Raw genomic sequence first — 14,747 nt, 5'->3', positions numbered from 1 at the left:
GGAAGACAAGAGGAGGGGAGGGGCTGTGGCCGCTGCGCCACCAATGAAGATGAGTCTTTCATTAATTCAAATACAGGAGGCGGGAGCTGGCTGCAGAATCACATAGCCGGCTCCCGACCTCTATGAACGGCAGCTCCGGTCCGCGGTAGTTAACCTCTTAGGTGCCGCGGATCGCAGCTACCGCTCATAGAGGTCGGGAGCCGGCTATGTGATTCTGCAGCCAGCTCCCGCCTCCTGTATGTGAAAGAGAGGTATCTTCATTGGTGGCGCAGTGCGCCCCCCCCCCCCCCTCAAGCCCCCTAGTATTAATCATTGGTGGCGCAGTGCGCCCCCCACCCCAATAATAAAAACATTGGTGGCGCAGTGCGCCCCCCCCCCCTCAAGCCCCCTAGTATTAGTCATTGGTGGCGCAGTGCGCCCCCCACCCCAATAATAAAAACATTGGTGGCGCAGTGCGCCCCCCCCCCTCAAGCCCCCTAGTATTAGTCATTGGTGGCGCAGTGCGCCCCCCACCCCCATCCCAATAGTAAAAACATTGGTGGCGCAGTGCGCCCCCCCCCCCCCCCAGTTCTAATCATTGGTGGCAGTGGCCACAGGATCCCCTCTCCCCTGCTCCTCCGATGGGAGCCCCAGCAGTGTAAGCCTGGGGCTCCAATCGGTTACCATGGCAGCCAGGACGCTATTGAAGCCCTGGCTGCCATAGTCAGCTCCATGCTGCTGTGTGCACAGAGCACAGGGCAGCAGGGAGAGTGCGAGATCCTATTCACTCTGATAGAGATCTATCAGGGTGAATGGGACAAGGGTTCTAGTCCCTAAGGGGGCTAAAAGTTAGTAAAAAAAAAAAAACACAAAAATATTAAGTATAAATGAAAAAGATTTACAAAAAAAATAAAATAATAATACACGTTAACAATAAACATAAATTTTCAGCAGATTTGTGTAGGAAATTTTTTTTTTTCCTCAAAAATAAAAATACCCAGAATATCGGTATAAATTATCGGCTATCGGCCTGAAAGTTGACAAATTATCGGTATCGGCCCTAAAAAATCAATATCGGTCGATCCCTAGTCTATAGTGGTCCTGCTGAGGAAGTCCGCAGCGCTGTTTAGGCTTCCCGTTAAATGAATCGCAGATACTGATTTTAAATTTTTTTCCCCCCAAAGGAAGATTCTTCTGGACAGACTTTCTAGTTTTTGAGACTGTGTGCCCCCCTGGTGTTTGAGGTAGGACACGGTCGTTACATTGTTTGAATAGATTTTTATGTGCTGGTCCTTTAATCTTGGGGCAGCAGCTCGTATTGTCTCCCAAACTGCCCTGAGCTCCCTGTAATTTGGAGGACTGGGCTGCAATTTTCGGAGACCAGGCTCCCTTGTAGAGGTCGGAGTATATTCTTGCGCCCCATCCCTTTGCGCTGGCATCTGTCTGAACATGCACTGCTGGGGTTTTGAGCCAACCCATGCCCTTTTTTAGATTTTCTGTGTGAAGCCACCACCGGACTGATGATTTTACATGGCCCGGGATCAGCATTTTTTTCTCTAGAGAGGACAAATGTTTGTCCCATCTCCTTAGAAGCCAGGACTGAAGGGCCCTGTAATGGACCTGGCACCAAGGGACTGCTACAATACAGGCTGTCATTTGACCTAAAAGGCTCATTGTTTCTCTGAAGGAGAAGAAACGATGTCCTAAGAAGGCCCTGATTGATGTCTGAAGGCTTTGAATTCTTTCTGCTGGAAGAAAGGTTGTCTGTTTTACCGAATCCAGCAATACCCCTAAGAATTTTACCCTGGTATCTGGAACTAGGGATGACTTTTTTAGGTTTATCACCCAACCTAGGGCTGTCAGAAGGGCACAGAAAGTCTATCGATCCGCTATTGACTAATCCACAGTGTCTGAAATCAGCAAAAAGTCGTCTAGGTAAGAAACGACAGTCACCCCCTGAGATCTCAGGGAGGCGACCACCTCTACCACCAGTTTCGTGAAAATCCTTGGGGCTGAGGCCAGCCCGAAGGGGAGAGCCACGAACTGGAAATGGTGAACAGAGCCTCTGTGATCCCTCAATGCAAAACGCAGGAGCCTCTGAGACTGGATGTGAATAGGAACATGATAATATGCGTCCTTCAGGTCGATTGTGCAGAGGAACACGTCTTTTTGAATTAAAGGAATGGTAGAGTTTAGGGATTCCATCTTGAATTTTTTGTAAACTACGAATCAGTTTAACCTTTTGAGGTTTATAATAATGCAAAAGGAACCCCCTGGCTTTTTTACTAAGAAAAGTTTGGAGTAGAATCCCTGCCCCCGTTGAAGCTCGGGAACAGTAACCACTACTCCTAAGTCCAGAAGATTCTGGACCTCCTTCCAAATTTGGTTCTGCTGGAATGGGGAAGAGTGGTGAGATACCAGAAATACATTCGGAGGGGGGGGGGGGGGGGGGGGGGGGAGATAACTCTATCCTGTAGCCGTTTTTGATAAGATTTTGCACCCAGGGGTTTGGAGTCTGATGCCACTAGGCAAAAAATTGGCGTCACTGTTTCTCACCGCCCTTGTTCTGGGGATTAAGGAGGTACCCTCTACCTTTCCCCCCTCTTGGGTAACTCCAACGTCCGGATTTACCTTCACCACAAAAGGAGCTATTTTGGGAGTATTGGTTACGAAAGGAGGGTTTCTTTTTAGGGGTTTTCTCTTCAGGGAACCCTCTCTTTTTATCAGTAGCATTCTCGAGTATCTTGTCCAATACAGGACCGAACGCGTATTTGCCCGAGAAGGCTATAGAGCACAGCTTCATTTTTGAAGTGATGTCGCCTGACCAAGATTTCATCCAAAGTGCCCTCCGGGCAGCATTAGACAAAGCCGCGTCCTTGGCCGAGAATCTAATTGTCTCGGCGGAGGCATCCGCTAAGAACCCCGTGGCGGATTTTAACAAGGGAATAGAGTCTAATATTTGTTCCCTGGACGTCTTGTTGATTAGATGATTCTCTAACTCATTCAGCCACAGGTACATAGACATGGCGACTGAAGTAGCGGCTATGTTGGTCTTAACACTGAACATAGCTGCCTCCCAGGACTTTTTTAATAGACTGTCCGCCTTCCTCTCCATGGTGTCCTTCAACTGACAGGAGTCCTCGAATGGTAGCGAGTTTTTTTTAAATTAACTTTGGCCATCTGGACGTCAGTTCTGGGAACCTCGTCAAAGATCCTAGAGTCTGACGGGTCATAAACGAGGGGGTTCCTGAATTCCTTGGAAATACCTAGTTTCTTTTCTGGATGGGCGCATTTGTCCACCACCATCTCTTTAATATTTTCATTTATGGGGATTACACAGGAACATTTGACCTTTAATCCCCCAAACATCTCTTCCTGAACTGAGTGGGGTCGCTGAATGTCTTCCACCCCCATTCCTCTCGCCTGGCAATGCAGAGAGCGCAGCAGGAAAGTGCATGTGAGCTTTTTGAGGACGTCCGCTTCCGGGTTTCGCACGCCTGCGCAAACGTCCTCCCAGCCAGCTACCTACACAGGGAGGTAGGCGACCCCGCGGCAGCTCAGGGCAGGCTCCCACACAACAGGGAGCGTGACCCCGGCGTCTCCCTGTCAGCTTTGGAACGGAGTCGCCGGAGAGCAGGGGACGCAGTCCTGGATGAGAAGCCCGCAAGGGAAGCAAAATTTTTCACCGATGCGGTCACCCAGGTACAGAAAATAAAAAAAGGTCCTTTATCCACTTCACCTCCCTGAAAGCCAGAGAGGACTTCTCTGTCCTGGCCACTATAGGGGCAGGAACACACTGGTGAATGGCGGTGGGAGGGGTCCTTTTAACCTTTCTCTGTTCCTGCCCCTACAGAGGTCAGGGGTCAATCTCTCTCTGGGCCGTCATGGTGGTGAAGTGGAAATATAGCTTTTGCATTTAGTGCTATTTTTTGTGCTTTTTTTATCCATTGTTTATACTGTCTGCAGTGAGAAAACGACAAAGAAAGTTTATATTCCATAGTGACAATTTTTTTTATGACTAGAACGGCTCCTTCTCACTTGTGTTGGCAAATACAGATCACATTTTTTATTACAATTTGTTCTGTTTTGGTTCTGCATTTTATCCATGTTTGCTTCATATTTTGGTCTGTAATCTGGCTATCTTTTATCTGGATGTGTTCCAGTTTTTGTAAAAGGATGAAATATTTTTAATAGCTGCTATTCCTGGCATCGCTGAGATTGGACATGAAGCCGTGTGCATGGAGTACAGATGCAGTAGGTGTTGTTCCATATTACATCATAAAGTGCCTGAGAAGTAGAGGAGAACGTCTCACTAATATGGAATGAGAAGGAAATGTGACGATTTTATTTGTCATGGATTTACAGAATAAAAGAGTCCAAAGTGTGCCTCCATATGACAGACACTAGACATCAGAATATAAGCAGCAACTGTTCAAAATAGCAAAACTATGGCGGGGCGTAACAAGTGACCAGGAGGCCCCACAGCAAAATAAGTAAAGCAGCTCTATTTTGCCATGACCACCTCTAGCAGGAAGTTTTTAAAACATCAAAAATCTATTATTTGAGTCTCATTAATGTACAGAAGCGTTGCACACAGTGATGTAGCTGCACACAGCGACGCCACAGCGCAGGGAGGGCCGCTGCACACAGCGACGCCACTGCGCAGGGAGGGCCGCTGCACACAGCGACGCCACAGCGCAGGGAGGGCCGCTGCACACAGCAAAGTCACAGACCTGCTGACATCCATTGGGGTGTTGGGGGCGGGGGTCTTTATACTGTGTGAAGGGCCACTAATGGTCATTATACTGTATGGGGGCCACTATACTTTTCTGGGGGGCACTGGGGGTCATTATACAGTGTGGGAGCCACAGGGGGACATGTAAAAAAAATTCCACAAGGGGACCCACTGAGATTTATCGCCCAAGGGATCACATGAACCTGGAACCGGCCCTGACAGCCATGCTTTTTTTTTTTTTTTCTAACTCAGGTACGCTTTAAATATTTTTCTGTGCAATGGATCATTGAAAAACGAATAGAACATGGATAGCATCCTGGCCCCATAGACCTCTATGGGTATGTCTGGTCTGCAAAATAGACCAAAAAAGTGCATATTTTTATTGTTTTTATTTAATTGACCCACCCTCAGTGGAAAAACTAGGATGTGTGAATAAACACACAAAGGGTGAATTACACCTGCTGATTTTTGGGCAGATGATGGCTAACGTAAGGAGCGTTCGTAGTAATGCTGGTTAGCGATCATCTGTCAGTCTAATACTGCCCGCCGACTGCCCGATGAATGAGCAAACACTCGTACATCGGGCAATCCAAATCTTTTGACAGGTTAAAAAATGATCGTTTGCAGGAGGCAGATCTGCTGCTGGCAAAGATTCAGTATAGGGAAGAGCGATGGCATAACGACCATGCTGTGAATGGGGCTCGCATCCATGATGCGGGGAGCAGACGGCTGATGCCTGCATATTGCGGACCCGCCGTTTGCAGGCCATAATACGGGCAACGGCTATGTGCATGAGGCCTAAGGAAGGGGGTAAAAAAAAAAGTTACAAAAGGGAAGCCTGTGACAGTCTCAAAACTTTTTGCCACAACCGTAGAATGTTTGCTAGAGGCCTAAGGCCACATGCACATAGTGCGTATTATGAATTGATTTTTTCACACAAATATTTGTTCGGAAAATCCACAGTGTAAGGGCTCGTTCACACGACCGTGCCGTGTTTTGCGATCCGCAAAACACGGATGCCGCCGTGTGCCTTCCGCAAATTTGTGGAACGGAACAGACAGCCCTTTATAGAAATGCCTATTCTTGTCCGCAAAACGGACAAGAATGGGACATGACTTATAATTTTTGCGAGGCCACGGAACGGAGCAACAGATGCGGATAGCACACGGAGTGCTGTCCGCATCTTTTGCGGCCCCATTGAAGTGAATTGGTCCCCACCCGAGCTGCAAAAAATGTGGCTCGGATGCGGAACCAAATCACGGTCGTATGAATGAGCCCTAATACAGTTCCAGCTAAGTGGATGAGATTTTCAAAACCTCATGAACACACTACAGAAGTTTTCTATACGGAAATTGACCAGCGGTGTGGATTGTGAAGTCAGCAGCATGTCAATCGCTTTTGTGGATTTTCAGTGCAAATTTCACAGTTTGCAATGCAAAAGGTGAGATCTGGGACAAATTGGTGTCAAAATCCACAAGGACAAATGCGGGTTTCGGTGCAGAAGCACAGCGAAATCCCCATGGAAATCTGTATGGAAAAATCCATAGAAGAAAACAACCATGCCGTATGCATATACTCTAATGGTTTACTTAAAGGGGTTGTCCCACTTCGGCAAATGGATGCAAGGCACTTACTAATGTATTGCGATTGTCCATATTGCATCCTTTGCTGGCTTGATTCATTTTCCATTACATTATACACTGCTCGTTTGCAGGGGTTATGACCACTCTGCTATCCATAAAAAAGCACCATCTGGGACCTTGACAGCATGCACAGTAGCTCCTGCCCCGGCAATCTTGTCTCTGTGTTACAGCGGTGATCGTAACCCCTGGATATGAGAAGTGTATAATGTGATGGAAAGATGAATCCAGCCAGCAAAGGCGGCAATATGGACAAATCACAATACATTAGTAAGTGCCTGGAATTAAAAGGGAATTCTGGTTAGATTAAGTTGTCCCCTATCCACATGATAGGTCATAACTATTAGATTGCTGGGGCTCCTACCGATCTGGAGAACGGAGGCCCCGTACATTCCTGCAGAATGGAGCAGCCAGTAGCACAGGCACGTGGCTGCTCCATTCATTTCTATAGGAATTCCGGAGAAAGCTGCTCTGCCATCTCCGGAATTCCCATAGAAATGAATGGAGCAGCCGCACACATGCCCAACCAAGTGCTCAGTTCATTACAGGAGGGCTACAGGGGGTACGGGGCCCCCATTCTCGTGATCGGTGGGGGTCCCAGCGGTAGGAGCCCCACCAATCTAATAGTTAGTAAATCAGGGATAACGTCTAACAAACGCAACACCCCTTTAACTTTCCCTACATGATAAATGCCACTTGCTGAAGTGAGACAACAACCCCTTTAAGAGATGTGGCCAGGAAGCGGTAGGACCAAAGAACTCCGTTAAATGTCCTGCAATAGATCTAAAAGTGACCATCAAGTCTCCGAAGACATTTCGGCCTGCTACACAGTTATATTAATAGAAACCAAATGCAGTGTAACTAGTGGAGCAGATGACAGCACTGTAACATAAAAAGAAATCCCAAGTACTCCAGCGCGCGAGCCCAACAGTCCAACACAGCGCTACATGCTGATTTTGCCACAGGGGGCGTCTCATGCGACAAGAATTTGTAAAGTTTGCACAATTTGGGCTCATGCACGCGACCGTGTATATTTTGCTGTCCGCAAAACACAAATCCGCAAAAAAAAAAAAAAAGACGGCGTGACATCCGTTTTTTTTTTTTTTTTTTACAAATCCATTGTAACAATGCCTGTTCTTGTCCACAAAACAGACAAGTATAGGACATGTTCTATTTTTTTTTGGCGGAACAGACATGCGGACATACAGAAAAAGAATGCACACGGGGTAAATTCCGTTTTTTTTCAAGCCCTATTGAAATTAATGGTTCCGTATACGGACCTGTAAAAAAACGGAACGGAAAAGGAAGAAAATACGTTTGTGTGCACGAGCTCTTTGTGAGATGACCAGCAAAGTGGAGTGCGGATCCTTTCTATAAAAAATAAAATAAAATCATTACCTAGGGGGGAGATGGACGTGTGTTTCTGACTGCCGTGTGCCACTGAGAGTTAGGGCTCATGCACACGAACGTGTTTTCTTTCCGTGTCAGTTGTCTTTTTTTTTTTTGCGGACCGTATTTCAATGGGTCCGCCATTTGCAGACCATTCATTTTGCGGACCATTCATTTCAATGGGTCCGCCAAAAAAAAAAAACGGAAGGTACTCCGTGTGCATTCCGTATGTCCGTATTTCCTTTCCGCAAAAAAATTAATAAAAATAGAACATGTCCTACTGCTGTCCACATTACGGACAAGGATAGGACTGTTCTATTAGGGGCCAGCTATTCCGTCCTGCAAAATATGGAATGCACACGGACATCATCAGTATTTTTGCGGATCCGTTTGTTGCGGACACGACCGTAGGTATTTTGCGGTCGGCCAAAAAAAAATAACACGACATCTGTATTGCATCAGTTTTTTTTTTCTTGCGGATCCATTGTAACCATGCCTGTTCTTGTCAGAAAAACGGACAAGAATAGGACATGTTCTATTTTTTTGCAAAACGGACATATGGAAACGGAATGCACACAAAGTAATTCCTGTTTTTTGTTTTTTTTTAAGTGAATGGTTCTGCATACAGTCCGCAAAAAAAAACGGAACTGACGCGGAAAGAAAATACGTTCGTGTGCATGAGCCCTTAAACCCATGCCATGCTTAACTCCCAACTTTTTGCACGTTCACAGAGCGTCACTTATGGTTCGTTGCGTGAAAGATCCAATTTTTTCTGCATATTTAACTTCAACAGTTTTCTCTTACGACATAGAGCAAAAATGATCTGAATATAGACATTTCTAACACTCAAATGGCATCAAATAACTAAATAATATACAAGGTGGGGTCAAATACACAGAGAGGAACCGGACAAACACTTTCTGCATCAATATTGTAAATCTGTACCTCAGATCAATAAGAGGGACATTTATGGAGCAAAGAGGGACACTCGGGAGGTCTGCCCATACCATCGCTGCCACCCAGATTGTAATCACGGATATGGGAGAAGTCCGATGATGACAATGGACGACTATACTCCTCGCCACATCTGCAATGCAAATCTTTCGCTGATCCCATTATGGATATACAGAGACCTAGTTACTCAATGACAGCATGAACCCGTATTTATTAACTTTTTTTGAAATAATGTAACCAATATGCAAATAATTACCAAAAAATAAAAAAGTTTGTACTGTGCCTGAGCCTCCGAGCCCAGCAGCTGGATGACACAAGCCATTCATTCTCCTCTGTGCTCCTCATTCATTACAATTAGCTGAGGGTCTGGTGCATTTGCAGAAGTTGTTACCATTTCCTACCATTGCCTGGATTTTAAGGGACTGCACAGAATGAGAAGTAAGTAGCTGCTGGAGAAATGCAAAGCACTGTTAATGGCTGACTGCCCCCCCCCCCCCCCCCCTTCCCCCAAACAGACGACAGGCTTCCAAAAACAGACCCCCTCCCTACTCCAGGACAGCAGCCATGCATGCACCCCCAGTAATGCATCATGTCAATAGTGAGGTGCCCCAGAGATGGAGCCGTCCCCCTCCTGCAGACTGGGGTAATGCAGGGCTGCCCGTCTGTCAGCAGCAGCACACTGCCAGCCTAGTGACAGCGCAGGGCACAGGGGCAGGCTGTGGGGTTACCTGGGCTGGAGCTGGCATGGTCGGGACCTCTGCTGCCGCTGCTGTCTGCTCTCACGTTAGTCCAGGAGCTGTGGGAAAGCGCTCAGCAGGAGACGGACGGGGAAGTCTCGCGAGATGTGGCTGCTCCGCCGGCTTCTCGCAGTGTTTGGAGCTGGCGTTACATCCCCGGCATAGTTACTGATATGACAGCCCGGGGGCAGCCCCCTTCACGTATGGCTGCCTCCGCTCACTGGACCGAGGGAATACATACTGCAGGGGGTCTGTCCTCTCAGGGACTGGCAGCACTGCAGGGGTTAATGTCAGTCAGTGGCTGGGGCTAGACCCGGATAAATGTGGCTATAGAGCAGAAAGCGGGGGCGTGACTACAAATGGCCGCAGCCAATAGCAGATTTTTCAATCCCCACCCCCTCCCCTGAGCAACTTCCCTGCGCACCCCCGAGCCCCCATCTCCTCCTGCAGCAGCTGCTCAAGACCACACACATTCAAGGGTTCTTCTCCAGGGAGTTATTCTGATGCTGCCCTTAGTGACCTCACACATTAATGCTCCCTCTTAGTGATCGCAAACAGTAATGCTGCCCCCCCCCCCTTAGTACCCCCACACAGTAATGCTGCTCTTAATGCCTCTACACAGTAATGCTGCCCTTTAGTACCCCCAAACAGTAATGCTCCCCTTAGTACCCACACACAGTAATGCTCCCCTTAGTACCCACACACAGTAATGCTGCTCTTAATGCCTCTACACAGTAATGCTGCCCTTTAGTACCCCCAAACAGTAATGCTCCCCCCTTAGTATCCCCACACAGTAATGCTGCTCTTAATGCCTCTACACAGTAATGCTGCCCTTTAGTACCCCCAAACAGTAATGCTCCCCTTAGTACCCACATACAGTAATGCTCCCCCCTTAGTACCCCCACACAGTAATGCTGCTCTTAATGCCTCTACACAGTAATGCTGCCCTTTAGTACCCCCAAACAGTAATGCTCCCCCCTTAGTACCCCCACACAGTAATGCTGCTCTTAATGCCTCTACACAGTAATACTGCCCTTTAGTACCCCCAAACAGTAATGCTCCCCCCTTAGTACCCCCACACAGTAATGCTGCTCTTAATGCCTCTACACAGTAATGCTGCCCTTTACTACCCCCAAACAGTAATGCTCCCCTTAGTACCCCCACACAGTAATGCTCCCCCCTTAGTACCCACACACAGTAATGCTCCCCCTTAGTACCCACACACAGTAATGCTGCTCTTAATGCCTCTACACAGTAATGCTGCCCTTTAGTACCCCCAAACAGTAATGCTCCCCCTAGTACCCCCACACAGTAATGCTCCCCCCTTAGTACCCACACACAGTAATGCCCCCCCCTTAGTACCCCCACACAGTAATGCTGCTCTTAATGCCTCTACATAGTAATGCTGCCCTTTAGTACCCCCAAACAGTAATGCTTACCTTTACTACCCCCACACACTTATGCTCTCCTTTAGTGCCTCCACACAGTAAAGCTCCCCCTAAGTACCCCCAAACACTAATGCTCCCCTTAGTGCCTCCACACACAGTAATGCTTCTCTTTAGTACCCAAACACACTAAAGCCCCCCTTAGTGAAGCCCCTGTACAAAATGTGAGTACAGTACATTAGACCTGCAATCAAACAGGAACTGACTGTACCATAAATTACTATCGTGCAGTCAGTTTGGGTCGGGGAGCTGTGGTTGGTCCAGGAGATGCAGCTGAAACACGGACCTTGTTTCTTGGACTGATCACGGACAAGTGAATCAGCCCCTAGCTACTCATTAAACAGATTTGAAAAGTACCTAGAAAAGGCTGCTTGGCCAGTGAATGTGCAGTGACCCGCTGGTTCACTGCTAAAGGGTTAATGTTTTGGTTTACAGTTTAAAAGCTGCTTTAATGTTTACAGAAGGTGATCTGTGCACTGTGTATCCCAAAGGCTATGTATAGGTAGGAAATAGTTAACTTGCCATCCTTGGTGGTGGGCTGGTCCTATGATCCCCTGGTTAGTTAGCTGAGAGTTTGCTTCTGAACAGGCAAGGGACAAGACCTGTTTTGTGTGTTCCGCTGAAAAGTAGGTCAACACAGAAGTTATCCAAGAATACACTATTCCTAAGAGTGGAATACTGTCAGAAAAGCAACTTTACTAGGATAATCCCCCGAGAGAAGGAAGCAATGCATATTTACAGAAGGTTGAGGACCATTTTATAAAAGGTTGTGCTGTACTGAGTCAGTAAGGTAAATGGATATATATCTCAATAGACTTTACTGCATGTGGAAAGGGTTTATTGTTTCTGGCGCCCTCCACACTTCTGGCCATCGGATCTAGGACTGCACCCTGCAACTGGGCACTGCAGAAAGTATACCAAAAGTGACTGCACACCTTTGGTTAATTTGGGAAGATTGCTAGAACTTATAGAAAGAGACTCAGGGATGACTATTATTATAGCCCCTCCTGTATACAACTTTTGGGGAAAAGCCCACTTTGTGAGATACTTGGGAACTGTGCCTACTACTACTACCACTGTGACACCCATCATCTTCAGTAGAGAGACTGTGCTTTGTTATAATCAAGCCAGGCCTGGTCATTGCCTCCATCATCTGCCGGTCTTTGCATTTTGCTCCTGCTATGCACCCTTCCATCCATACATCTGCCATCAAGGGCATCCCAGCCACCATCAGGCAGGAGTCTCGGTTCTCGGGTGTTCCCCCGAGGGGAAGATAGGGTGCGCTCCTCCAACCACTGCACGCCCATCCCAGGGAGAGCTGGAGTAGGACTAGCCACAGTAAATACCTACAACCACGCTCATTTCCCCCACCACAACGCCCATCCACTATCACATCTATCCCGGTGGTCTAGCGTGCTGCAAGTGGATTTATTAAATGGGTTTTCCAGCCTTGGAGCCAGAGGTGGATTCGCCATAGACTACAGAGAAATTTCACGGTGGGCAGATGCCCATGGAGCTTCCCGAGCCCTCTTCATGGCTGCCAGCTGGGTACATAATGATCTGATGCTCTCAGCCTTAATTAATGCTAGGAGCATCAGGTACTTATGCACCTGGCTGGTGGTGGCAGGTGCCCTCCTAAATTCAACAGTATTAGGGTCCATTCACACGTCCGTAAGTGTTTTGCGGATCCGCACATCACAGACACTATAATAGAAAATGCCTTTTCTGGTCCGCAATTGCGGACAAGAATAGGACATGTTCTATTTTTTTCAGGAACGAAATTGCGGATCCCGAAAAAACGGATGCGGATCCCGAAAATGCAGATGCGGATCCAGGAAATGTGGATTTGCATCCGTTCCAGCCCCATTGAAAGTGAATGGGTCCGCAAATTGCGGAACGAATGCGGACCCAAATTACGGACGTGTGAATGGACCCTTACTATACTCAGGACGGTGATACAGTTGAATACTGCAGTGGGGGTGGCAGTATTTTGTGCTGCACTGTGGCATTTGGTTCTGCAGGGGCAGTATTTTGCTCTGCACTAATGTATTGATGGCCCCTGCCTTCTTTCACTGTAGATCCTCCTACAACACGTGGCCACTTTTAGTTTTTTTTCTAGGTCCACTTTTAAGTTCCCAGTCTGCCCCTGCTTGGAGCCGACAACCTCTTGGGGTCCTACGCTATCCCCCTAAACATAAAAAAAACCACTCAAACCCCACTTAAAAAAAGCAGACACCTGAACGAAAACTGATCAGACCCCATTATAGTCAGTAGGGTCTGTTTGGCCGAATCCGGCACTTATCTGACAGAGCAGAACAATGGAAATAAATAGCACAGATGTGAATGTGGCCGTAGATGAATGGAACTGATTTTTGGTTGCAGACTTTCTGCAACAAATCTGCTGTATGTTAAAGGGGTTATCCCATCATAATGATCACTGTTAAATCTGTTAATGATTTGACAGTGATCATTTTTGTAAATATACTTTATTAACAAATTCCCACCGATTAGGAGAAAATTCATCCCCACTTACCTTATTGTTGTGACTCGGTCTCCCCTGGTTACGACCACCGCTCTTCCGCAACATCCCGATGGTCGCGCTTGCCCAGAAGACTTCTTCTTTTCTCCCGGCCGGGCCACTCGCTGTCCTGAACGCGCACGCTGCCGCGCATGCGCGACGGTGACTTCTTCCCGGCCAGAATAGTACAGAGCTGCGAACGCGCACGCCGGCTCTGTACTATACTGGCCAGAAATAAGTCACATTGCGCATGCGCGGCAGCGTGCGCGTTTAGTCCAGCGCGTGGCCCGGCCGGGAGAAGACTTCAATCAAGATGAAGCCCGCCCCCAGCCAGAATCCAGGAAGTGAACGCGCGGTGGCAGCAGGTAAGTATGAAAACGCAAAGTGGGATAACCCCTTTAATTCACCCTAATAATTTTTCAGTCCAGTTTTGCAAAAACATTTTTGCACTGCAAATCACTTGTGTGTGAATGATGCCTGAAGATGCCACGGATGCATCCTGCACCTATAGGGCTCATGCACACAAACGTATTTTCTTTCCGTGTCCGTTCCGTTTTTTTTGCGGACCGTATGCGGAACCATTCACTTTAATGGGTCCACAAAAAAACGGAAGTTACTCCGTGTGCATTCCGTTTCCGTATGTCCGTATTTCCGTTCCGCAAAAAAATACAACATGTCCTATTATTGTCCGCATTACGGACAAGGATAGTACTGTTCTATGAAGGGCCAGCTGTTCCGTTCAGCAAAATACGGAATGCACACAGATGTCATCCGTATTTTTTGCGGATCCGTTTTTTTGCGGACTGCAAAGTACATACGGTCGTGTGCATGAGGCCTTATACCTACAGAAATGTTTTTGCATTGCTACAGAGAAACCTGAGCAGGCTGCACCCAAGAGAGACATTCAGGATCAGGGTACTTTCACACTTGCAGCAGAGGATTCCGGCAGGCAGTTCCGTGGCCATAACTGCCTGCCGGATCCGTCAAAACGTATGCAAACTGATGGCATTTGTCAGACGGATCAGGATCCTGACAAATGCATTGAAATGCCGGATTCGTCTCTCCGGTGTCATCTGGAAAAACGGATCCGGCATTTATTTATTTGCAGTCTGAGCATGCGGTGCCAGATCTGGCATTAATGCATTTCAATGGGAAAAAATGCCGGCAAGTGTTCCGGAATTTTGGACGGAGATAAGACCGCGTGCTGCGGTATCATCTCCGTCCTGAAAAGGCAAAAAGACTGAACTGAAGACATCCTGATGCATCCTGAACGGATTACTCCTCATTCAGAATGCATTAGGATAAAACTGATCAGTTCTTTTCCGGTATAGAGCCCCTAGGACGGAACTC

At 47.5% G+C, this 14,747-nt stretch overlaps 1 protein-coding gene across 1 annotated transcript in view; it reads right to left on the bottom strand.

Moving 5' to 3' along the window:
* The window catches only part of DIPK1A (divergent protein kinase domain 1A), a 146,990-nt gene extending 137,442 nt beyond the window's left edge, over window positions 1–9,548 (bottom strand). The window contains exon 1 of the mRNA XM_040406689.1: window positions 9,426–9,548. The gene's annotated coding sequence lies outside the window, so the exon portion shown is untranslated. The remainder of the gene's footprint in view (window positions 1–9,425) is intronic.
* Between the last annotated feature and the right edge of the window lie 5,199 nt (window positions 9,549–14,747).

This window comes from Bufo bufo, chromosome 9 (genome assembly GCF_905171765.1).
Source record: "Bufo bufo chromosome 9, aBufBuf1.1, whole genome shotgun sequence".
Taxonomy (NCBI): Eukaryota; Metazoa; Chordata; class Amphibia; order Anura; family Bufonidae; genus Bufo; species Bufo bufo.
This window is presented reverse-complemented; position numbering and strand designations above follow the sequence as displayed.